A 25373-nucleotide genomic window follows, 5' to 3' on the forward strand; every position below is an offset into this window, starting at 1 on the left:
AGACTACTGCTTGACCTTACTCCTAAAACCCACCTCACCCCTGTCCACTTTGACAACCTAGGATGGCTTAGAGTAGACGACAGAGTACAGCAACTTGCAATGGGCCTGGTCTACAAGATACACTACACCACTAAGATACCCATGTGCATGTCGAAATACTTCCCAAAGGTCAGTGAATACCACGACCACAACACCAGAGGGAGTTCCACAAATCATGTTCAACCCAGATAAAATAATTTAAAAAGTAAAAAAAAAAAAAAAAAAAAAAAAAAAATTTAATAAAAGAAAATAGTCATAACTTAGAAATGAGATTGCATAGGTCTATGAATCGATATCGCGATTCTGTTTCGATTAATTGCCCAGCCCTACAGAGTGTACAGTAAGTTAGCTTGGTGATTATCATTGTGATGTAGGCTAAGCTGGCTAGCTACTGTTAGCATACAAGCACTGTAGCCTACTTACTTTTTCATCCACAACGTTTTTTCTGATCCAGATGCATAAGTCCACTTCTTCATGTTGCTCAGTTGCTGGTTTATACTTCGGTCCTAATGTTGGCGCAAAGTTTAATTTAGCCTGACTTGACTTGTTATAGCTGTACATCTTACTAACTACTAAACAACAACTTTCTCATAGTCTCAACTTTCACATAGTCAAAACGGTCCAGCTGCATGTCCGGAGGATAGGTTTAGCTCGGGCCAATCTCAAGTTTCTCAAGTTTCTTTATTAGTTGTCATACAGAAGTACAGAATACTTTTATACAAAATGCTTCTTTATGTTACATTTTGTATAAAAGTATTCTGTACTTCTGTATGACAACTAATAAAGAAACTTGAGAAACTTGAGATTGGCCCGAGCTAAACCTATCCTCCGGACATGCAGCTGGTCCCGTTTTGACTTTGCAATGCAGCAATCTCTGATTGGATTTGCAAGGCTGCCAATCATATTCAACCTCCGTGTATTGGATGTCAAGGGCTGTCAATCAATCAACCCTCCATTCAATGGCAAGAGTTTAACTGCACAGACCGTGCTTAGATGAAGTTAATAGCCTATTTTGATTCGCTGTTATTTATTATTTATTTAACAATGGGTCACACCTGTGAAGTTTTCTTCACGAATAATTACTGCAGGCAATACTGCAGTGCAGGCCTGCTCAGAGCTGTACATTTTGGCCATTTTTGAAAAAAGATAAATTCACTGGCATTTCTTTTACATAGGAAAACATTTATAATAAAAGAAATAATAATAATAATAATTTAAAAAAATATATATATATATAGTTTTTTTTTTATATATATATATATATATATAGGTATATGTAAATTAATAATAATTATGAATTATGAGTGAATTTGTGTTTCACGTGTTGTCATAGAGAAACCTCCACTGGCATTGTATAGTAGTGTACATAAGACCCAGTGCCCCATCTGTAGCTAACAGTGTATTGCACTATCACAGGACCTAGCATGTCTTACCATGCTTTTGAAAAACTCATGTACATATACCTGATATGCCCTACTTTAATTACTTGTATTATTGCACAAATGTCGTATCTCATCCCTTGGATTCTTATTATTGTATTATTGTATTACTGTATTATGCACAATCGTTGCGGGAAAGACCCCCCGCATTTCACTGTATACTTGTATGCCGTGACAAATAAAACTCTTGACTTGACTTGACTTGATTGATTGATTGATTGAAAAGTTTATTAACAGATTGCAGAATGGGTACAGTACAGTACAGCTCAGTACATACAATTGTTAATGGGATGCAGACCAGAGAAAGACTTTCGTCTTGTTTACATCAGGGTCCCCCATTTTCAATTCATCATAACATATATGACATACATGACATACAGATAGACAGTACTGCTACATCTATACATTTATGACATATCAGATTTTCAAATACAGTACTGTTTGTGATACAAAAGTGTCCAGAAAAAGAGTGTATATACATTTGGCGTAGAAACTGTACATTGGAGGAGGTTGGGTGGGGGCTGTACATTGGAGGTGGGGGGGGGGGGGGTTGGGTAGGGGACACACACACATTTTACACTGTACATTGGAATCCTGACAAAGCCTTACTTGGTCATTTACTGTACAATTAGGTTAGGACATTTGTAGGGGCCAGTTTCGAATTGCAGTCTCCCGTAGGTGTTCTTTGAGAGTGCTTTTGAAGGTGGGTAGTGATTTACATTCCTTTACAGCTTTAGGTAGGGCGTTCCACATTGATGTGGCATAATTGCGAAACGTGTTTAGTCCCTTGTTTGAGCCGAATCTGGGTTTTACATGATTTGTGGAGCTCCCTCTGGTGTTGTGATCGTGGTATTCACTGACCTTTGGGAAGTATTTTGACATGTACATGGGTACCTTGGTCGCGTAGTGTATCTTGTAGACCAGGCCCATTGCAAGTTGCTGTACTCTGTCGTCTACTCTAAGCCATCCTAGGTTGTCAAAGTGGGCAGGGGTGAGGTGGGTTCTAGGAGTCAGGTCAAGCAGTAGTCTGACTAGCTTGTTTTGAGATGTTTGTAATTTGTTTTTTAGTGCCTTTGAGGTGCTTTGGTACCATGAGGTGCAAGCATAGTCATAGTACCCTTGAATGAGTGCTCCTGCTAGAGTCTTCAGGGTATTCTTGTTTACCAGAGAGGAGATCCGGTACAAGAATCGCGTTCGTTGGTTGACTTTTTTTATTACATTGGATGCCATTTTGTCACAGGAAAGATTAGCCTCTAGGATGGAACCCAGGTAGGTAATTTCATCTTTCCTTGTGATAATATTGTCATCCACTGTAACCGAGAAGCCGTCGGTCTTGCTGAGTTTGTTATTTGAACCGAAGAGAATGGACTCTGTTTTGCCCATGTGTAATGATAGTTTGTTGTCGGCGAGCCAGGTGCAGATTTTGCCTAGTTCCGAGCTGAGGGTTTTTTCAACCTGTAACTTGTTCTTGTCAGAGACCAGCCGGGCTGAGTCGTCCGCGAACAAGAACAAGTTTCAGTCACAAGCTGACGACATGTCATTTGCATAAATTAGGAACAGTAGCGGTCCTAGTATGCTTCCTTGTGGAACACCACAGCTCACTGTGAGGGGGGGGGATAGGGTACCGTTTACCTCCACCATCTGTTCCCTCCCTCCAGCTCACTGATAGACTATCAAAACCAATTGCTTTTAGCTTGTCAATCAGAATGGAGTGATTGAAAGTGTCGAAGGCCTTTTCTAGGTCCAGCATGACCTTGCCGCAGTATTTGCCCGCTTACTTTCTAACTGCAGAGCATACATTTAAACACATTAAATTGAAACTGTAACAAAATGTATGAGAATAATAACATGGGTATACACATTTCCTTTCGATTTAACAAATATTATTAATTATTATACATTTCTTGATTTTTAACATAAAGAAGACTTTTCTGTTTGTCCCGACTCTCAATAATCTGTGATATACATCTGATTAGCACTATTACTCAGAAGAAAAAAAATTATATTATAATGTATATATGTATAAATGTATAATAAATATATATATGTATATTGTTCCCCCCCCCCCCCCCCCCGCCTACCCCCCCCACCCCACCTCCTCCAATGTACAGTTTCTTCCCCCTCAAATACTCTCTTTTTAGACTCTTTTTGTATCAGAAACAGTACTGTATATTTGTAGATCTGGTATGTCATAAATGTATAGATGTAACAGTACTGACAATATGGTTTGATCCCCAGGCATTGGTATCCTGGAGAGAATTGGAAGAAAACATAGTAGCCCCACATAGACTGAAGGACATAGCACACACTAAACTACCAACCAAGCACTGTGAGCGGAAATTTGGCCCAAAACACAAAAAATATCCTAACCCACAAAAATGGCATAATCACACTCCCTTATTCAATAACAATGCACTCTTAATTGAAAAACGTCCTATAAGATTCCCTATATGGGAAGAGCAAGGCATACACTCATTAGGAGATATTTTTAATAACCAGGGTTTTTGTAGTTATGGAGAAATATGCACAAAGTTTAACCTCACCGGGTCCACATGGCTTTTTTTACATACAGTTACAGCTATGTTTGAAGTCTCACGGTGTTCCATTAGACATACCAGTTGAACACCACAGATACCACAAATTCTTCTATGAAAGAGAGACATCGAGAGGTTTTGTATCAGGTTTTTATTATCAATTACTAACGTCCTCGTATGAAACCCTCCAACTAGACTCTGTCTGGAGGAGGGATATACCAGACCTGGAAAGTGACTTTGATTGGCAAGAAGCATGGGCAAATGTCCGTCTTACATCAAGGAACCCGGACCATCAACAAATCAATCTTAACTATATTCACAGGACATACTTGACTCCTATAAGACTGAACAGAATGGGTCTTAAACAAGACTCAAAATGCTCCCAATGTACAAATGGAGACGAAGGGACATTTATGCACATGTATTGGGACTGCCCACCAGTTAAGGCATTCTGGAAAGATGTGACCCATCAATTATCAAAACTCGTATCTTGGAATATACCAGTACACCCCTCTGTATTACTATTGAATGATGTTTTTGAGTTTGCAGTAAATCCACAGCTAAAGAGATTGGTTTTATCGGGTATCACAGTAGCTAAAAAACTGATCGCATCACGCTGGTTTCAACCGGAAAAAATGTGCCGGAAGGTTTGGTTTCTTACATATCTCGATGTGATTTATCAAGAAATATCTACAGCAAGAATTCTGGGTCTCAACGAATCCAAAATGTCAATGTGGTTAGAAGTGGTGGAGAGAATAAAAGCTAGCTTATAATGGTAGTGTCTGGTTAGGAGCGAGGGATAATGGAGGTACTATCCAAGGAGGGGTCCGGGAGGGGGGGGTTCGAGCTGGAGCATATGTGTGTAGGGTTTTAGAAAATAGGTATTAGGGGTATATCCTGTATAAGGCATTGGTATAATTGATAATTTCGTTGGATATACACTGTACACGGTAAAATATTATTATAGACTTTTTTTGTTTTCTGTTTCTGTACTTGCATGTCATTTTAGCCACCTTGATTGTTAGTTTCATTATGCATTGTGTGTTGAGTACTGACTTTTAATAATTTTTGTTTTGCAATAATAAAAAAAAAAAAAAAAATGTAACAGTACTGTCTATCTGTATGTCGTGTATGTCATAAATGTCATTATGAATTGAAATTGGGGGACCCTGATGTAAACAAGGCGAAAGTCTCTCTGGTCTGCATCCCCTTAACAATTGTGTGTATTGAGCCGTACTGTATTATACCCATTCTGCAATCTGTTAATACAATGTTCAATCAATCAATCAATCAATCAATCAATCAATCAATCAATCAATCAATATATTTTATACCCAGTTTAATCACCTGTACATTATGTCATAGTATATTACTAGTGTACTTTACTGTTACATTTGCACTCTGGTTGGACGCCAGACCTGTCTTTGTTGTGCTGCACTTGTGCTGTGTGTGGTGCCTGACTCCTGTATGTGTTATCCGTTACTCGTGCTTTTATGTTCTTGTGTATTCATATTGTTCTCCGTTTCCCCCGTGGTTTTATGTTTCTTTGTTTTTTTGCCTATTATTATTATTAGTATTTGAATCGAATCGAGTCTAATTTAATCGAATCAGAAACTATTCTAAATAATATGGCTGCAGTGGCTCCCCACCATGGCCGGCGGGGGGCGCTGTGTACAGAGCAGCTCCTGCTTGACCCCAGCCGCTCCGCGTCGCGTCTATACTTTCCGTAGCCGCATTTCTGGCAGACGCTCTCTGATTGGCCACTGGTGCCCAGTCGCGTGACGAGCTGTGTCTTTGCCCATGAATGAATGAATGAATGAAAACTTTATTTAACAGATTGCAGAATGGGTACAATACAGTACGGCTCAATACATACAATTGTTAAGGGGATGCAGACCTGAGAAAGACGTTTGTCTTGTTTCCATCAGGGTCCCCCATTTTCAATTAATATAGATTCGAACAGCCTGCACACTACCTGGCGTTCTATCGCCACGCGCTAAGACAAACTCTAACCTTAACCAACTTCGAAAGAGTGGCTAAGCTTAACCAGTGTAGAAAACAGGCGTCGGCCAATCAGAGAGCGTCTTGCCAGAAATGCGGCTACGGAGAGTATAGACGCCCCCAGCAGTCCGCGTCACAGAGAGGAAGGAGGAGGAGGAGGAAGCAGCTCTTGTAGTGACGCGACCATGGCCAGCGGGGGGCGCTGTGTACAGAGAAGCAGCTCCGCGTCACGGAGAGGAAGGAGGAGGAGGAAGCAGCTCTTGTAGTGACGCGACCATTGCCAGCGGGGGGCGCTGTGTACAGAGAAGCAGCTCCGCGTCACGGAGAGGAAGGAGGAGGAGGACTCGAGGAAGCAGCTCTTGTGGTGACGTGACGTCACACGCGGACGCGGACATCGCCATCATCAGCGAAGAGAAAAACAACAGCGGAGAGACTCAGCGGGATTATTTCGGTGAAGAAGAGCCTAAAAGATCTACCACGTCGAGATATTTAGTGACAGAAAGGTAGTTATTATTATTGAACACATGTTTGGTTATTAAAACGTGAGTGAATCCACGACGCGGCGACAGTGTGCGTCGTGTTGTCTGTCGGCCCGCGTGGCGGCAGAACAACACAAAATGGGGCTCCTCTGTGAAGACTGAATTGATAAGATAAGATAAGATATTCCTTTATTGATCCCCTTGGGGAAATTCAGGCATCATAGCAGCATGGGGGGGAGGGGGGGAGGGGTACAGGTAGTAAAACAACACAGTATACAGGTGGATTGTGGATTGATTGATTGAATTGATTGATTGAATTGATTGATTGAAAAGTTTATTAACAGATTGCAGAATGGGTACAGTACAGCTCGATACATACAATTGTTAAGGGGATGCAGACCAGAGAAAGACTTTAGTCTTGTTTACATCAGGGTCCCCCATTTTCAATTCATCATAACATATATGACATACAGATAGACAGTACTGCTACATCTATACATTTGTGACATATCAGATTTGCAAATACAGTACTGTTTGTGATACAAAAGTGTCCAGAAAAAGAGTGTATATACATTTTTGCGTAGAAACTGTACATTGGAGGAGGTTGGGTGGGTGGGGGTGGGTGGGTGAGGGCTGTACATTGGAGGTGGGGGGGGGGGGGGGGGGTTTGGGTAGTGGACACACACACATTTTACACTGTACATTGGAATACTGACAAAGCCTTACTTGGTCATTTACTGTACAACTAGGTTAGGAAATTTGTGGGGGCCAGTTTCGAATTGCAGTCTCACGTAGGTGTTTTTGAAAGTGGGTAGTGATTCACATTCCTTTACAGCTTTAGGTAGGGCGTTCCACATTGATGTGGCATAATTGCGAAACGTGTTTAGTCCCTTGTTTGAGCCGAATCTTACATGATTTGTGGAGCTCCCTCTGGTGTTGTGATCGTGGTATTCACTGACCTTTGGGAAGTATTTTGACATGTACATGGGTACCTTGGTCACGTAGTGTATCTTGTAGACCAGGCCCATTGCAAGTTGCTGTACTCTGTCGTCTACTCTAAGCCATCCTAGGTTGTCAAAGTGGGCAGGGGTGAGGTGGGTTCTAGGAGTCAGGTCAAGCAGTAGTCTGACTAGCTTGTTTTGAGATGTTTGTAATTTGTTTTTTAGTGTCTTTGAGGTGCTTTGGTACCATGAGGTGCAAGCATAGTCGTAGTACCCTTGAATGAGTGCTCCTGTTAGAGTCTTCAGGGTATTCTTGTTTACCAGAGAGGAGATCCGGTACAAGAATCGCGTTCGTTGGTTGACTTTTTTTATTACATTGGATGCCATTTTGTCACAGGAAAGATTAGCCTCTAGGATGGAACCCAGGTAGGTAATTTCATCTTTCCTTGTGATAATATTGTCACCCACTGTAACCGAGAAGCCATCGGTCTTGCTGAGTTTGTTATTTGAACCGAAGAGAATGGACTCTGTTTTGCCCATGTGTAATGATAGTTTGTTGTCGGCGAGCCATATGCAGATTTTGCCTAGTTCCGAGCTGAGGGCTTTTTCAACCTGTAACTTGTTCTTGTCAGAGACCAGCAGGGCTGAGTCGTCCGCAAACAGAAACAAGTTGCAGTCACAAGCTGACGACATGTCATTTGCATAAATTAGGAATAGTAGCGGTCCTAGTATGCTTCCTTGTGGAACACCACAGCTCACTGTGAGGGGGGGGGATAGGGTACCGTTTACCTCCACCATCTGTTCCCTCCCCTCCAGGTAGGATTGTATCCAGCTCACTGATAAACTATCAAAACCAATTGCTTTTAGCTTGTCAATCAGAATGGTGTGATTGACAGTGTCGAAGGCCTTTTGTAGGTCCAGCATGACCATGCCGCAGTATTTGCCCGCGTCCACCTCTTGTTTGATGTGGTTGTTCAAGTAGAGAAGGCATCAGCGTTTCCGTTAGCCGGTAATTACCGGTATTTGACCGGCAAAATCTGTTGAAGTCCGACATATTTAATCTCTCCGGTCATAGTGTCCGGTGAAAATAGTTCCCTCTGGGCACAGTTTGATTATTTGAATTGTATTTGGATGGGCTGGAGTTGGGTGGCCTATGCGATGAACGAAACAATCATTGCGTTTGTTGTCGTTGCTTCGCCAAGCAGCCGGTCTGGTAATGACGACGCTGTGTCAGCGAGAGCTTGCTGCTGGATTTGCGGAAGGCATGCAGCTGCAGACCCACAGAACCCACCAGCTTTGCTGGCACAGTGCGGTCCCCAGACCTGGAAAGCTGCTCTGCGGGTCTGCAGCTGGATGCTTCTTGCAAACTAACTGCGGCCGGCTCGCGCTGACAACAGCTTTCATTGTTGGACCGGCTGCTTGGTGGAGCAACGATGAAACGAATGTAATGAATCGTTCGTCGCATGGGCTATTTAATTTTGGCCTGTTTTGGTACGGTTCGGGTGGTCAAGTTGTGCTTGGAGGGAGTTGTTTTCACCGGACATTATGACCAGCACCAAGTCGTTGGGAGGTGGAGATATACATCACGCAAACCCACGATAATGTTGCCGTCTCTCTCTGCCAAATTTCTCAGTTCTTCGCTTGATATAATTAATACAAATGTCCAATATAACGGAATTCGTTAGCTCATAAAAATGTGATTATAACAGACTGCTGTTTAGTGTCGGACCGACTGCCCACATACGCGGTCTATTTTATTTCAAGTCAGCAGCAGCACGGAGTATCGAGGGACTTATTTTATTTGGAATATATTAATGACTGTATACGCAAAAGTAGCCTAGTTTTAAGTAATAATATTATAAATCTACATGCCTTGAGGATGACATTCTTTATATAGCCTGCCTATCAATTGTTTTAAAGCTCAATAAACTATGACCGGAATTAATCTCATTTGTCCGGTAGATTGAAATCTTGCAGGTCACGGAGACCGGCAACAATTTTTTCTAACGGAAACCCTGGAAGGCATGTGTCAGTGGAGTGGGATGTTCTGAAGCCAGATTGGAATTCGTAGATTAGATTTTTTTCCGCGAGGTACTTTTCGATCTGTTCGTATACTATTTTTTCCATGACTTTCGAGATGGATGTAAGGATAGAAACAGGGCGGTAGTTGCCTGTGTCTAATTTGCTGCCCTTTTTGTGCAGGGGTGTTACTCTCGCAATTTTGAAGTCCTTGGGGACGTGTCCCTGTTTTATGGAGAGGTTTATTATGCGTGTGATGACTGGGGTGATGGCTGCTGCTGAGTCTCTGAGGAATTTGGAGGGGATGTTGTCATGGCCAGTGGCCTTGTTTGGTTGGAGGGCGCTCAGTTTTTTGAGTACCTCATCTGTAGTTACCATTTCCAGTTTGAAGTCGTCTTTGTGGACGCCTAGATTCTTGTAGTATGCTACTATGTGTTCTACCCCATACTGCCCTGAGTGGGAGGGTAGTTTGTTTACCAGTGTTGTGGCTATGTTTGTGAAGAAAGTGTTTAAGTAATTGGCTACATCCAGCTTGTCTGTGATGAGCGTGTTGTCCGTCTTTATGTTTATGTTTGAGAACCTGGTTTTAAGTTTTTTACTGCAGCCTAGTTGATTGTTGAGTAATTTCCAAAGTTCACATGGTTTATTTTTGTTTTCCTCGGTTTTGTCATTGATGACATTTTTTTTAGCAGTTTTGATCATGGAATTTACGTCATTTCTTAGTCTGTTTCTTTCTAGTTTGAGTTCAGTCACGTGGTCTTGGAGTTCACTGCTCGTGCTTTTGGTAAGCTTTGACTGACTTTTACGAAACTCAGAGCATTTTTTGTCTCTGGCTTTCATAGCGGTCAGTATTTCAGTGTGCATCCATGGCTCAGCGCGATTCTTTACCCTGGTGGTTCTTAGCCATGTTGTTTAGTATTGATGAAAATTTGGTTTTGAAGCCAAGCCAAGTTTCTTCAACCAGTGTACCATTGAGTTCATCTGACCAGTCCAGACTCTCCAGTTCCAGGTTAAAGGCCTCGCTAGAGTAGGTTTTGAGGTCTCTAGATGTGACTGTTTTGTGACAGCCAGCCTTTAGTTTTAGCTTTTTGCGGGTACAGAATATCATATAATGATCACTTAACCCACATGCTATAACCCCTTTATTGGAGATCTTGGACTTGTCAGAGGTCAGTATGAGGTCAATCAGGGTTAGAAATTAAAAAAAAATTTCAAGGGCTTTTTTTGCCCCCCTTAATTGCTTTTCGGGGGCTTTTTTTTTATTTCGGGGGCACAATATTTTTATAGTGAAAATTAACAAAGATTATAAAACATTGTTGACACTTTTTTTTACAGTCTTCGTCCCTATGTTTGATAACGTAATGTTAATGTCTCCATATATAGGGCTCTACGGCCTACGCTAACCTTTTTCCCAAGGAGCACATGTGCTCCTAAATAAAATGTTAATAAATAAAATCTAAATACAAATTTAGGAGCACACAGAAATTTAGGAGCACAGTGACAATTGTTCAAGTAACACACACACACACACGATGTGTGACATCATGGCTTGGTTTCATGTTTTGAGGTACGTACCTTCAATTATCTGTAAATAATACATACATACTCTATCTAAATAGATTAAATATTATTGTCCCTGAGGGCAAGTTGTGTTGTTTTCTTGATACATCTACAAATAGCAGACGAATAACCGGTTGCCTCTGGATCAATGAATGTCTAATATTGAATAATATTATTAGATATTTTATTTTTAACATCCCTAATTCCAACAGTCAAGAGGCTTGTTTCAAATTGATGAAAAACCCCACACACGCAACGTTTCTGAGTATAGGCTCTGGCCAGATCGATCAATGAAATACGTTGCGCGCTCAGCGCTGTGGAATGAAGGAAATGCGCATCGGGATCGGATTTGGATGTTATTCTTTGTAGTTGTGTTACAAATGGAACGGTCTTTCCCCGCCGAACACAAGTTACTTAACGTTACACAGGTCGCGCTATGCAGATGCTTAGCTTGCTAACGTTAAGATAGCAGTGTAATGCTTGATGAGAGCAGAGCGCTCTCTCTGTGTTCGCACCTCTCAAGTGCCTGGAAGCATCTCCCTGTAACACGCAGCGGGCCCCGCCTCCCTCCTCCTTGGAACAAACATTCCACCCAAAAACTGAATTTCAGTCCAGTTTCAATCTGAACTATTAACAGCGGAGCTGTTTTGTAATCTTCACAATCACTCGTCTGTCTCGCACTGCAAGTAAATGATTTTTCCGGTGTGCACACACGCATACTATTAGGGGCAAATACGCACTGTAGAGCATATAATTATATATATAATTAGTAAACTGTCGATTCACATACCCTTGTGGGTTGGGTGATTAGCTGGCTGAGGCCGTGCAAATCACAAAACCTATTGAAGGATTTGAAGACGGGTGCATCTTTTTGTTGCATATCCGTGTTCCAATCCCCAATAAGAATTTTTTCAGCATCCTCAGCTCCAGCTAAGCACACATCCAGAGTATCATAAAAGCCAGTTTGATCTGGCGGTCTGTATATTGTGCCGACTAGAACAGATTTTGCCCTTTCAAATAGAATTTCCACCCATACGGTTTCAATTGTCTCATGATGAAGGTCAGTACGGGTAATGAATTTGGTGTCCTTATGCATGTACATACAAACACCACCTCCATACTGGTTTCTGTCATTACGGACTATGGTATAGTTCTCTAGGGCCTAACAAAATTAATAGTTGGTTTCAGGTTGGTTGTCAGTTTGGCCATGGGTAGGTAGGGAATTTATTTTATTTTATTTTTTTATTTTATTCTTTCCCACGGCGACTATGGATAGGGAATTTCTTTATTTAATTAAAATGTTCACAACAACATGGATGCATGTACTCTGCCAGCATGTTTAATATCAATAATACTAAATGTTTGACTAAGATTTCTATGAAACTGTATTAAAAAAAAAAATCTGTTTTTTTTTTTTTTAATATTTTTTTTTAAAAACTCATAAAATATATTGGGTCGCACCTAAATCGGCAGGGTCGGTCGGCAACCTGAAACCAACTATTAATTTTGTTAGGCCTAACTCTATTTCAGGATCTGTTACAGATGGTTCAAGTTTAGTTTCAGTAAAGCATATTATGTCTACCTTACCGCTCATAAACCGGTTTCTTATTTCATCCAGCTTATGCTTTATGCTGTTTACATTCAGATGAAAAATGTGTAGTCCGTTTTTATTTGCTGTGGTATTAATGTCGTCAAGTTCCAGGTAATTGTCTTCATCTGTGTCTGGTGCTGCTGTGGGGGAGGGTGGGGGGGACTTCACTCTGTAACTCTTATTAAACTGTAACTCTTATTAAACTCTTCTTCAGGAGCAGAATCATAACTCATACACACTGTACTCGTAGTTAGCATGAAGACACTGGTGGCATACGAATGAAACTAGACAAACGTAGGAATCCACTGGTACCAACCATGTTGTCATGTCATGCTAAGTTAGCATGTTGTTGGGAAAGAAGGGGCTAAATGATGCTCAAATACAATGACTAACAGTAGATATGAGTTTTAAACTGTATTGTGTGGCTGTAGGCCTGCCACGATAACACATTTTGCTGGGCGATTAATTGCCCCCGAAAATATCGCGATAAGCGATATTATTGCGACCGGTTAGAGAATTTTTTTGAGAAATTTATTTCCCAAAACTTTTATTTTGAAGCCCACCGCTCCGTCTTTTCCGGTTTAAGACTTTTATTTTGAAGCCCACCGACCGGACCGGAAGTATTGTTGTGATTATCCTAGCCGACAACTTGTCTCGTCTGGTTGTGTTTTTTAGTTTTAACGTTAGCTACTAACGTTAGATGCAGCTACTACAGGCAATCAACGATGAGGAGGACGCGTCAAAGCAGTATATAATAGAATAGCTGTGGTGCGTAGGCACTGCAGCACGACTCGAAAACGACCCGTTATAATAAATTAATTCATGTTTAACTTGTCCCCGTCTCCAGTGCTTTGACTAGCCCCACCCGTTCATTGTAAACAATGATGCATGTAATTGTATTAACGTTATTCTGTGTTATTCTAACGTTACACTACAAATAACGCTACTTGGTTAAAAGGAGCAACACTATTGAGAAATGTAGTTAAGCTATGTGGCGTTGCCCCACGGAGCTCCCGTGCTGTGCTCTGTAGTAACGCCAGCGGCCAACCCACACGGAGAGAGACTGCAAGGGGCACTGGTTCCGCCTCATTAAAACAAACGCGCAAATAGCAATTAATCGCGCCCGTCAAAATCATTGCATTCATTTTAATTATCGCGGCAATTAATCGATTTATTGCTTATCGCGGCAGGCCTATGTGGCTGTATTAAGTGTCTTATGTTGGTAAACATTAGGGATGCCCCGATCACGTTTTTTGCCACCGATACCGATCACCGATCGTCGTGAGCCATATCGGCCGATACCGATCCGATACCGATCGTTTTTGATTAAAAAGAAATTAAAAATTATTTTATATAAAACGTTTTTTTTTTTTAATAAAATATATATATTATATAATTAGACTTGTACTTTTTTTTTTTTATTATTTGTCTTTTTCCCCCTCCATTTTCCGCCGATTTTCTCCCATCCCAATGTTAGTCGTATGCCAATTCCCAGTCCCTTCCTGGTCGCTGCGCACTTACCCCCCACAGTCAGATCATCTGGGAGAGTGGAGGCTACCACGTGCTTCCTCCGACACACGTCCAGCCAATCACTGCTTCTTTTCACCTGGCAGCGCGGATTCTCATTGAGAGGGCGTAGCGTGTGGGAGGACCACACTATCCCCCTCACGTCCAATCCGCGCTTAGCAGGCGCCCCGACCGAACTGTAGGAGTCGCTGTTTACAACGACCCGGACCCACCCCGCCAGCTTCTCCCACCCTCTGATACAGCCAATTGTATCAGTGCAGACGGCCAGCCAAGCTGGTGACAACCCCGGAGCTGTGAGCTGGATTCGAACAGGCAAATCCAGCTCAGCTCCGGGGCTGGTGACGAACGCAATCTCCGCTCGGCCACCTAACCGCCTTTAGACTTGTACTTGTATTATCTGCGAGACATCGCCACCACGCAACAAGTCAAAATGCTCGCTATCTGCAAACAGCTCCACTGTCTGTGTGTACTCTAGTAGCTCCTCCTGATATCAACAAATGCTCCAGCAGCAAGTCTTGTAGTGCATGTTGATACCTCCGTTAGCTCGCGTTAGCTGACGTTAATTCACTGTTCAAAACGAAATGTCCGATTGAACTAAATAGTTGTCTTAACGTCATCTAGCCGGCTAGCAGTAGCTACAGATAGCTCCTGATATCAATGTCTTATAACATTGATTGAATGCGTATTCGAGCTGAGGGCTTGCTGAATGTGAAATGACCAAGGCACTTAACGTTACCAATGGGGTCCCGCTGCAGCGCCGGAGAATCCTTTTGCTCGCTATCTGCAAACAGCTCCACTGTCTGTGTGTACACTAGAGTGCTGTTGTGAGGTTCTGCTATTCTGTGAGGTTCTGTTTTATTGAGGTTCTGTTCTACTATGGTGCTGTTGTGAGGTTCTGCTATATTGAGGTTCTGTTATGCTTCTGTTATACTGTGACTCGGTTCTTATAGTTTTCAAGTTTCTTTAATAGTCGTCATAGTAAAATACAGAATATTTGTCCATGAAATGTTTTTTTCTGTATGGGCTCCTTAGAGTGTGCTATATACAAAGTATAAAACAGACCAAGTCAAACAAAAAGTGTTCAGTCAATCAATATGTACTGTACAGAGTTTAAAAAAAAAAGGGTAACAGCGAGGTACAATGCAGCAATGGGATCAGGTACATCTTAGGTAAGGTGCAAAGAGGTATGAGTTGTAGTGCAAATCTCTTTGTTAATAATTATAAAGTGTCTAAAGTGAGTAGAGTGGGTGTTCCGGTGAGTGTTTATTTAAAGTGAGTGTGTGCGTGTGGATGTGTGTGCTGTGAGTGTAGATGATGGGTTGTTAAATAGTGTCATTGTCGTTGAGCATGATCCGTTGAGGTTCTACTGTGAGGTTGTGCTGTGAGGTTCTGTTCTGCTGTGAGGTTCTGTTGTGCTGTGAGGTTCTGTATATATATATATACCCCCCCCCCCCCCCCACAGTGGTGTGTGGAGTTGGTACGTCCCAACACAGTTGATACACGCGCTCTAGTCTCCTGGCTCATATTGAACATAAACAGTTATATTTGAACCTCTGTTGTCAAGTCATGTCAACATACCCCCCTTCCCCACTAATGGAACTGGTGTCGTGGAGTCACTTCGCTGTGAGCGGTTCCACGGTTAGCTTGCTAGCTCACGGCTAAAGTTAGTTAGCTCGTAGCTAACGTACCGTTAGCCTAGCTCGAGGCTAACGTTATATAACCGAACAATACATACATGCCCCGAACCGTGGAGGTTGTATCGAACGGTGTACGGTTCGAATGCATACCGTTCCACCCCTAGTCGCTTTGGATAAAAGCGTTTCAGCTAAATGACTAAATGTAAATGTACTGGGGGTTCTGTTGTAGTGAGGTCATGATGTAGTGAGGTCATGTTGTAGTGAGGTAAGGCTGAGCCCGAACGTTCGTTACGTTAACATTAGAATTCTAAATAAAATTTTAATTTGTTTTTAATAATTTATTTTTTATTTTTATTTCTTGTCTAGATTCATTCTGTTTAAACCAATGGGTTTTTTCTTCACAGTTGCAGATAAAGATTAGGCTACACTAATATTCTAGTATTAAAAAAACTGCTAAGTTATATTCATTAAAGAAAGTTGATTTAATAAAAAAGAGACTCATTTAATCAGATTAATCACTTTATTCAAATTGAGGATTTAGTTTGAGGATATTTATAATAAAAAAAATATTATTAAATGTTTTTAATTAATGTTTTATTAAAAACGAACATTCGAACGTTCGTTCGAAAAACCCTGACGAAGTTCGAATCCCAAAAATTGTGACGAAGTTCGAATCCCAAAAACAGGCTTCGGGGAAACAGCCTTATAGTGAGGTCATGTAGTGAGGTCATGTGAACAGTGAAGTGGTCATGGTTAGAGTGAAGTGGTCATGGTTAGAACTAGGGCTGGGCGATATGGAAAAAAATCATATCGCGATAACGATATGATAATTTAATTTTATTTCTCGATATCAATAATTATCGAATTGTTATAAGTATAATTTTTTTTTTTTTTTTTTTTTTTTTTTAACAACAGATGTATGTTTATTTTGCAGCAATTCTTTGTCATTGCCGCCATCTTTAGTGTTACATCCCCTCACACTCCAGTTCTCAGGCTGCAGCTGGTTTAAAAGCTAAAGTAAACCGGCTTCTCTGCTGGCTGTGGCTCCAGAGGAGTTGAACAGTTCTGGCTCTGCTAGTTTATTTTCGATCTTTTGGCGCTTTTTTGGTGGACAAACCACCGCACATGTGCACTGTGACTCGTGACTGGAGTCTAGTTCTGCTAGCACACATAGCCTACTGTGTACAGACGGTTTCAAAATGTATTTTAAATTAGAAAGCAAACAAAATAAATGGACAAGAGAAAAAGAAATCTGAATTTGGTCAGTATTGTCATTTGGACAAGCAAAGCCATTACTTTAAGTTGCAGGCAAGAAAGACAAGTCTGTCCACTGTCTCTGGTTTTAAAACTGCCCTGTTGCAGGTAAAAAAATAAAAAATTATAAAAGAAAAAGAAAAAAAAAGATTTTTCGATTTTTTTTTTTTTTTCGATATTCGATATCGATTATTAAAATATATCGCGATATTTATCGTTATATCGCCCAGCCCTAGTTAGAACAGTGAAGTGGTCATGGTTAGAACAGTGAAGTGGTCATGGTTAGAGTGAAGTGGTCATGGTTAGAACAGTGAAGTGGTCATGGTTAGAGAGTGAAGTGGTCATGGTTAGAGAGTGAAGTGGTCATGGTTAGAACAGTGAAGTGGTCATGGTTAGAACAGTGAAGTGGTCATGGTTAGAACAGTGAAGTGGTCATGGTTAGAGAGTGAAGTGGTCATGGTTAGAGAGTGAAGTGGTCATGGTTAGAACAGTGAAGTGGTCATGGTTAGAACAGTGAAGTGGTCATGGTTAGAACAGTGAAGTGGTCATGGTTAGAACAGTGAAGTGGTCATGGTTAGAACAGTGAAGTGGTCATGGTTAGAACAGTGAAGTGGTCATGGTTAGAACAGTGAAGTGGTCATGGTTAGAGAGTGAAGTGGTCATGGTTAGAGAGTGAAGTGGTCATGGTTAGAACAGTGAAGTGGTCATGGTTAGAACAGTGAAGTGGTCATGGTTAGAACAGTGAAGTGGTCATGGTTAGAACAGTGAAGTGGTCATGGTTAGAACAGTGAAGTGGTCATGGTTAGAGCAGTGAAGTGGTCATGGTTAGAACAGTGAAGTGGTCATGGTTAGAGAGTGAAGTGGTCATGGTTAGAACAGTGAAGTGGTCATGGTTAGAACAGTGAAGTGGTCATGGTTAGAACAGTGAAGTGGTCATGGTTAGAACTAGGGATGGGAATTGATAGGATTTTATCGATACGATTCCATTATCGATACTGCTTATCGATACGATTCTTTATCGATTCCCTTATCGATACCTGGTAACTTGTGTTGGGTGGAAAAAAAATACATACAGGTTTATTAGTGTAACTTACTTTTATTTCTTAAATAATCTATAAATAAACAACTGTCCCTGTCTGTGCTTGGTACACCGCTTTTGTTTTGAGGACCTTCTCCTTTATCTTGCCTTCCTTGATGTAATGCACTGTTACTGTGAGGTATAGGGATGGGTATCGTTAGGATTTTATCGATACTACTACTCCTATCGATACTGCTTAACGGTTCGGTACTTTATCGATACTCTTATCGGTTCTTTTTGATAATTTTTTTATGATTTTTATATTTGCAGTTGAGAGCATTGGTCATCTCCCTACAGTAAAGATTAGAAATGATTGAATTATTGTAAATGTGTGTGGAGTGGTGGGAATAGCTGCTTCAATAATAACTTATAACAACAACAGACAAGTTAGACAACTATGTATACAAAAAAAACGATATACACTGAATGATTAGTTGTTACCTAAAGTCCTTGGACTCCACTGTAGAGAACGGGTGCAGGCCTTTGACAACAAACTTTGTCACAGCCCTGTGACACTCGTTCACCCTATCCTCTGTCATCTTTCCTCTAGCTGCTAGGGAGAAAGGACTTTGGGTGGTGAGGTAGAGGGAGGATGTGTGGTGGGCTCACTGGCCTGGGACACATTGGTGGCTGACGCCTCAGCTTGACGATCTATAAAAAGTTTTTAGATTGTAGTATTTGTAGCTAAACAATTATTTTGTTTATTAGCCTATTTGTAATAATTCGTTATTAGCCTAGGAAACTCCGTATCTTGGCTTACCGGCTGCAGTGGACGTGGATGCAGATGGACCACTGCGCGCAAGGCAGTCGAATACGGCGCATTTCTGCACACTAATATAGTGTTTTGCAAACAAATGTTTTGATAGATTGCTCGTATTGCCACCCTTACTGGCAAATGTTTTGTTGCACTTGTGAACGCTTCGCTCTATCCGCCATCACGACTCAGTCCATGCAGAGCTGTCTGTGTCTGTGTGCAGCGCGCGTCGGCACGGAGACAGCGCTGAGATGCTTCCAGCTGCAGCACATCAGGTGTGCGGGGCTTGTATGTGCGGGGCTTGTAAGCGCTGCTGTCTGACGTGCTGCAGCTGCATACTATTGACAGCGCTTTCATTAAGGAGTACCCGTATGTATGTGTAGCGCGACTCGCGAGGAGTGTGTGTAATAATGACTCGCTGCTTCTCGTGCAGAGACAGAGAGAGGAGAGATCGTTCGCAACTTTTAAATAATAATAATAATAATAATAATAATAATAATTTCTCTAGAGTATCGATAGCAGTACCGAGGACGTCGGAGCTTATAAATACTCCGGTATTTTCTAATATAGTACCGGTTCCCGTTTAAAACCGGGGTCCGGGGGGCATCCCTAGTGAGGTAGTGGTCCTGACTAAAGCTTGTCCATCCATCAGCCGTGATGGCTGTCTTCGTTACATCCTTTAGCTCCAAAATCAAATTGCCCTTCTCAACGTTATACCATGCAGGGATCAGGCGGTTGGTTAAACTCTCTCTGGATGGGGGGTTATATTTGGGGTTGAGAGCCTTTGTCATCTCTAGGGATGGGTATCGTTAGGATTTTATCGATACTACTACTCTTATCGATACTGCTTAACGGTTCGGTACTTTATCGATACTCTTATCGGTTCTTTTTGGTTCTTTTTTTGCAAGAAAAAAAGACAATTAATTAAGAACAGAATCAACATTGCTTTATTATTTATAAATACAACTTTATAAATAAGTATTATAAATAAATATAATTTCTTCAGCAACAGCAGCAGCAATGTTCTTTTATATAACTTTATAAATAAATATAATAAATTAATATAATTTCTTCAGCAACAGCAGCAACAATGTTTTAAATGTGTCTGACTCTGAATTATAGACTTTTTATAATAAACAACAAATGCAAAAGGCTAACAGAACTGTGACACTCGTTCACCCTATCCTCTGTCATCCTTCCTCTAGCTGCTAGGGAGAAAGGACTTTGGGTGGTGGAGGGAGGTAGAGGGAGGAGGATGTGTGTGGCCCTGGGCTCACTGGGCTGGGACATAGTGGCTGACGCCTCAGCTTGACGATCTATAAAAAGTTTAGATTGTAGTATTTGTAGCTAAACAATTGTTTTGTTTATTAGCCTATTTGTAATAATTCGTTATTAGCCTAGGCAACTCCGTATCTTGGGTTACGGCTGCAGTGGATGCAGATGGAACACTGCGCGCAAGGCAGTCGAATACGCGCATTTCTGCACACTAATATCATGTTTTGCCAACAGATGTTTTGATAAATTGATTTGCTCGTATTGCCACCCTTACTGGCAAATGTTTTGTTGCACTTGTGGCAACGTGCATTGTCGGCATTGACCCTTGTAAAGTATATCCATACTTTAGAACTAGTGATGCACGATATATCGGCCGCCGATATAATATCGGCCGATATGGCCGTTTTTTTACACATCGGTATCGGTCCGATATCAAGATAGGGCCGATATTAAATTTTTTTTTTTTTTTTTTTTTTTTTTTATTATCTTTTTTTTCTTCTTTTTACATGTTTTGGCCTTAAATAGTTTCAAAATATCAGTCATTTCTGAAAATAAGTTACAAAAGCAAAAAAAATTATGCGTTTTGGAAAATAGCTCTTTATTTGATTATCGTAAAAAAGTGTTTTCTATACAGAGATATCGACATCGGTAAATATCGGTATCGGCCAGAACAGCAATATTAATATCGGTTATCGGTATCGGCCACAATTTTCACATCGGTGCATCACTATTTAGAACGCTTCGCTCTATCCGCCATGATCACGACTCAGTGCATGCAGAGCTGCTGTCTGTGTGCCGCGCGCTATAGCACGGGGCGTCGGGGACAGAACTTTCATTAAGGAGTACCCGTATGTAGGACCCGTATGTCTATGTGTAGCACTGCTCGCTTCTCGTGCAGAGACAGAGAGGATCGTTCACAACTTTTAAATAATAATAATAATAATAATAATAATTTCTCTAGAGTATCGATAGCAGTACCGAGGACGTCAGAGCTTATAAATACTCCGGTATTTTCTAATATAGTACCGGTTCCCGTTTAAAACCGGGGTCCGGGGGGCATCCCTAGTCATCTCCCTACAGAACATTGTGGGAATGCAACAGAACTAAGCTGGTAGAATAACAACATGCAACTTGACATTTCTGATTGTCCTTTTATTGTTGAGCCCCCCATGTCAGAAAAATACAAAAACTGTACTTTTTTTTAACTACACACTTACTGTAAATAAAATAATTTATTTGAGATTCTCTTAAACTAATTGAATCTATTGAACAGGTCGTTGTTGCAAAAGAGAATTCGTTATCAATAACTTACCTACCTGTATAAATAAACGTTAAAAGTAAAAACAACTAACACTGAGTTGCCTGCCTAAATTAAATTAGAAACTCTTCACGGATCAACTCAGGCCTCACAGCGTGTGTGCTACAGCATCACCTGAACATAATTGACTTGTTGTCTCAAAAACGTAGGCAAACAGCCACAGATACACACACACACACAGAGGCTGACATGACATAACAAGTAACATCTAAGAAAGCAATTCACCTACCGAAATTCTGATGCTTCTACCGTGGAATAAGGGTGCAAACCTTTCACCACAAATGTTGTGACAGCCCGGTGTAACTCGTTCACTTTTTCTTGCGTGAGTTTACCCCGCTGTGCCAAAGTGAAAGGGGTTTCCTGAGGTTCGCGAGAACCACTGGCCGCACTAGATTAGATACACTCTGATTGTCATCATCTGAAATCGGAGAATATTTATACAGTGATGATGATGATGAAAGCATTCGTTTTTCATTTAGGTTTTGTTTGCATCATCATGCATGGCGCTAACGTTATTATAATAATAATGCATTGTACCTTCGGTAACGGAGGTAAATGCAGCAGCAGCAGCACTCGTCCGCAGGACATCAAAAACACGACATTCTTCCAGCACGTTAAGGGCATGCCGTGTTGATAAATGCTTTAGCATGTTACTTGTATTTCCCCCCTTATGTGAAATGGTCATTTTGCAAATGCTGCAACTTGCGCTGTTTTCATCTACTTTGGTAAAGTGAAGCCATGCTTTGGAACGTCTTTTTCTTGCAGCCATGATCGCTCCGTTCCAAAACAAACTCGCGTGCGGCGTTACGTCATACGTGACGTCGGACGGAAACACGTGGTATCAATAAGGGAATCGGAAGTCAAGGGAGTCACGCGATTCCAGGCATCGGACAATTAGGAACCGGTTCCCAACGGGTCATGGTTAGAGAGTGAAGTGGTCATGGTTAGAACAGTGAAGTGGTCATGGTTAGAACAGTGAAGTGATCATGGTTAGAACTAGGGATGCCCCCCGGACCCCGGTTTTAAACGGGAACCGGTACTATATTAGAAAATACCGGAGTATTTATAAGCTCCGACGTCCTCGGTACTGCTATCGATACTCTAGAGAAATTATTATTATTATTATTATTATTTAAAAGTTGCGAACGATCTCTCCTCTCTCTGTCTCTGCACGAGAAGCGAGTCGCAGCGAGTCATTATTACACACACTCCTCGCGAGTCGCGCTACACATACATACGGGTACTCCTTAATGAAAGCGCTGTCAATAGTATGCAGCTGCAGCACGTCAGACCGCAGCGCTTACAAGCCCCGCACATACAAGCCCCGCACACCTGATGTGCTGCAGCTGGAAGCATCTCAGCGCTGTCTCCGTGCTGACGCGCGCTGCACACAGACACAGACAGCTCTGCATGGACTGAGTCGTGATGGCGGATAGAGCGAAGCGTTCACAAGTGCAACAAAACATTTGCCAGTAAGGGTGGCAATACGAGCAATCTATCAAAACATTTGTTGGCAAAACACTATATTAGTTTGCAGAAATGCGCCGTATTCGACTGCCTTGCGCGCAGTGGTCCATCTGCATCCACGTCCACTGCAGCCGGTAAGCCAAGATACGGAGTTTCCTAGGCTAATAACGAATTATTACAAATAGGCTAATAAACAAAATAATTGTTTAGCTACAAATACTACAATCTAAAAACTTTTTATAGATCGTCAAGCTGAGGTCAGCCACCAATGTGTCCCAGTGAGCCCACCACACATCCTCCCTCTACCTCCACCACCCAAAGTCCTTTCTCCCTAGCAGCTAGAGGAAAGATGACAGAGGATAGGGTGAACGAGTGTCACAGGGCTGTGACAAAGTTTGTTGTCAAAGGCCTGCACCCGTTCTCTACAGTGGAGTCCAAGGACTTTAGGTAACAACTAATCATTCAGTGTATATCGTTTTTTTTGTATACATAGTTGTCTAACTTGTCTGTTGTTGTTATAAGTTATTATTGAAGCAGCTATTCCCACCACTCCACACAAATTTACAATAATTCAATCATTTCTAATCTTTACTGTAGGGAGATGACCAATGCTCTCAACTGCAAATATAAAAATCATAAAAAAATTATCAAAAAGAACCGATAAGAGTATCGATAAAGTACCGAACCGTTAAGCAGTATCGATAGGAGTAGTAGTATCGATAAAATCCTAACGATACCCATCCCTAGTTAGAACAGTGAAGTGGTCATGGTTAGAACAGTGAAGTGGTCATGGTTAGAGCAGTGAAGTGGTCATGGTTAGAGCAGTGAAGTGGTCATGGTTAGAGCAGTGAAGTGGTCATGGTTAGAGAGTGAAGTGGTCATGGTTAGAACAGTGAAGTGGTCATGGTTAGAACAGTGAAGTGGTCATGGTTAGAACAGTGAAGTGGTCATGGTTAGAACAGTGAAGTGGTCATGGTTAGAAGTGAAGTGGTCATGGTTAGAGAGTGAAGTGGTCATGGTTAGAACAGTGAAGTGGTCATGGTTAGAACAGTGAAGTGGTCATGGTTAGAGAGTGAAGTGGTCATGGTTAGAACAGTGAAGTGGTCATGGTTAGAACAGTGAAGTGGTCATGGTTAGAACAGTGAAGTGGTCATGGTTAGAACAGTGAAGTGGTCATGGTTACATTTACATTTACATTTAGTCATTTAGCTGACGCTTTTATCCAAAGCGACTTACAAGTTCTGTACGACAAGACAGCAAGAAGGGTACAACTCTATCAGCTGAGTAACAATGTTCATCAAGTGTTGCGTGTTACAGTGTAGGTTAGTTTATTAGGACAAGTGCATGACAGTAAGGTTAGTCAGGGTTAGATTTTTTTTTTTTTTTTTTTTTAATCATTTCAGATAATGGTTGAAGAAGTGAGTCTTTAGTCGACGGCGAAAGATTGGACGGGATTCGGCTGTCCTAACTGGGATGGGTAGTTCATTCCACCATTGTGGGGCAAGGACTGAGAATAGGCGGCTTCTCTTTGATGACCCTCCGGGAGCTTGGATAGGAGTAGGTCTGAGGCGGCCAGAAGATGCAGAGCGTAGGGGTCTTGAGGGTGTGTAGTTAGAGACCATTGACCGGAGGTAGGCGGGAGCGGTTCCCTTTGCTGCACGGTATGCTAGGTCGAGGGCCTTGAAGCGGATACGTGCAGCAATGGGGAGCCAGTGCAGGTCCCTAAGAAGTGGGGTGACATGGGCCGACTTCGGTAGGTTTGATATCAGGCGGGCCGCTGCGTTTTGAATGAGTTGAAGAGGCTTGGTGGCAGTGGCCGGGAGGCCAGCTAGCAGTGCGTTGCAGTAGTCGAGGCGGGAGATGACTGTTGATTGGATGAGGAGTTGGGTGGCTTCTTTTGTCAGGAAGGGGCGTATCCTTCTGACGTTGCTCAGGAGGAATCTGCAGGTTCTGGTTGTCGCTGCGATGTGAGCAGAGAAGTTCAACTGGTCGTCGAGGACAACACCAAGGTTCTTGGCGGTCGGGGACGCGGTCACAGCTGCATTCTCGACTGTGATGGAGAGGTCGGTCAGGGGGGAGGATTTGGCCGGCAGGTGGAGCAATTCTGTTTTGCTTAGGTTCAGTTTGAGGTGGTTGGTCGTCATCCAGGCGGAGATGTCGGACAGACAGGCCGAGATCCGCTCAGAGACGTGGATATCTGAGGGAGGGAAGGAGAGGAAGAGTTGAGTATCATCGGCATAACAATGATATGAGAAGCCATGAGACGTGATAATGTTACCCAGTGATTTAGTGTAGAGGGAGAAGAGAAGGGGTCCTAGGACCGAGCCCTGGGGGACACCCGTCCGGAGGGGGCGGGTGGCCGACAGAGTCCCTCTCCATGACACTTGGTAGGAGCGGTCGTTGAGGTATGATGTCAGCCATGTCAGCGCAGATCCAGCCACTCCCATTCCTGCGAGGGCC

At 42.0% G+C, this 25373-nt stretch overlaps 1 protein-coding gene across 4 annotated transcripts in view; it reads left to right on the forward strand.

Annotated features, from left to right (window-relative positions):
• Positions 1 to 6414: 6414 nt before the first annotated feature.
• The window catches only part of LOC311232723 (uncharacterized protein), a 103075-nt gene continuing 84116 nt past the window's right edge, over positions 6415 to 25373 (forward strand). For all 4 annotated transcript variants that reach the window (XM_084338298.1, XM_084338302.1, XM_084338301.1 and 1 more), the window contains exon 1: positions 6415 to 6516. The gene's annotated coding sequence lies outside the window, so the exon portion shown is untranslated. The remainder of the gene's footprint in view (positions 6517 to 25373) is intronic.

The sequence above is a fragment of the Notolepis coatsorum genome (genome assembly GCF_963971535.1).
Source record: "Notolepis coatsorum genome assembly, contig: SUPER_7_unloc_2, whole genome shotgun sequence".
Classification (NCBI taxonomy): domain Eukaryota; kingdom Metazoa; phylum Chordata; class Actinopteri; order Aulopiformes; family Paralepididae; genus Notolepis; species Notolepis coatsorum.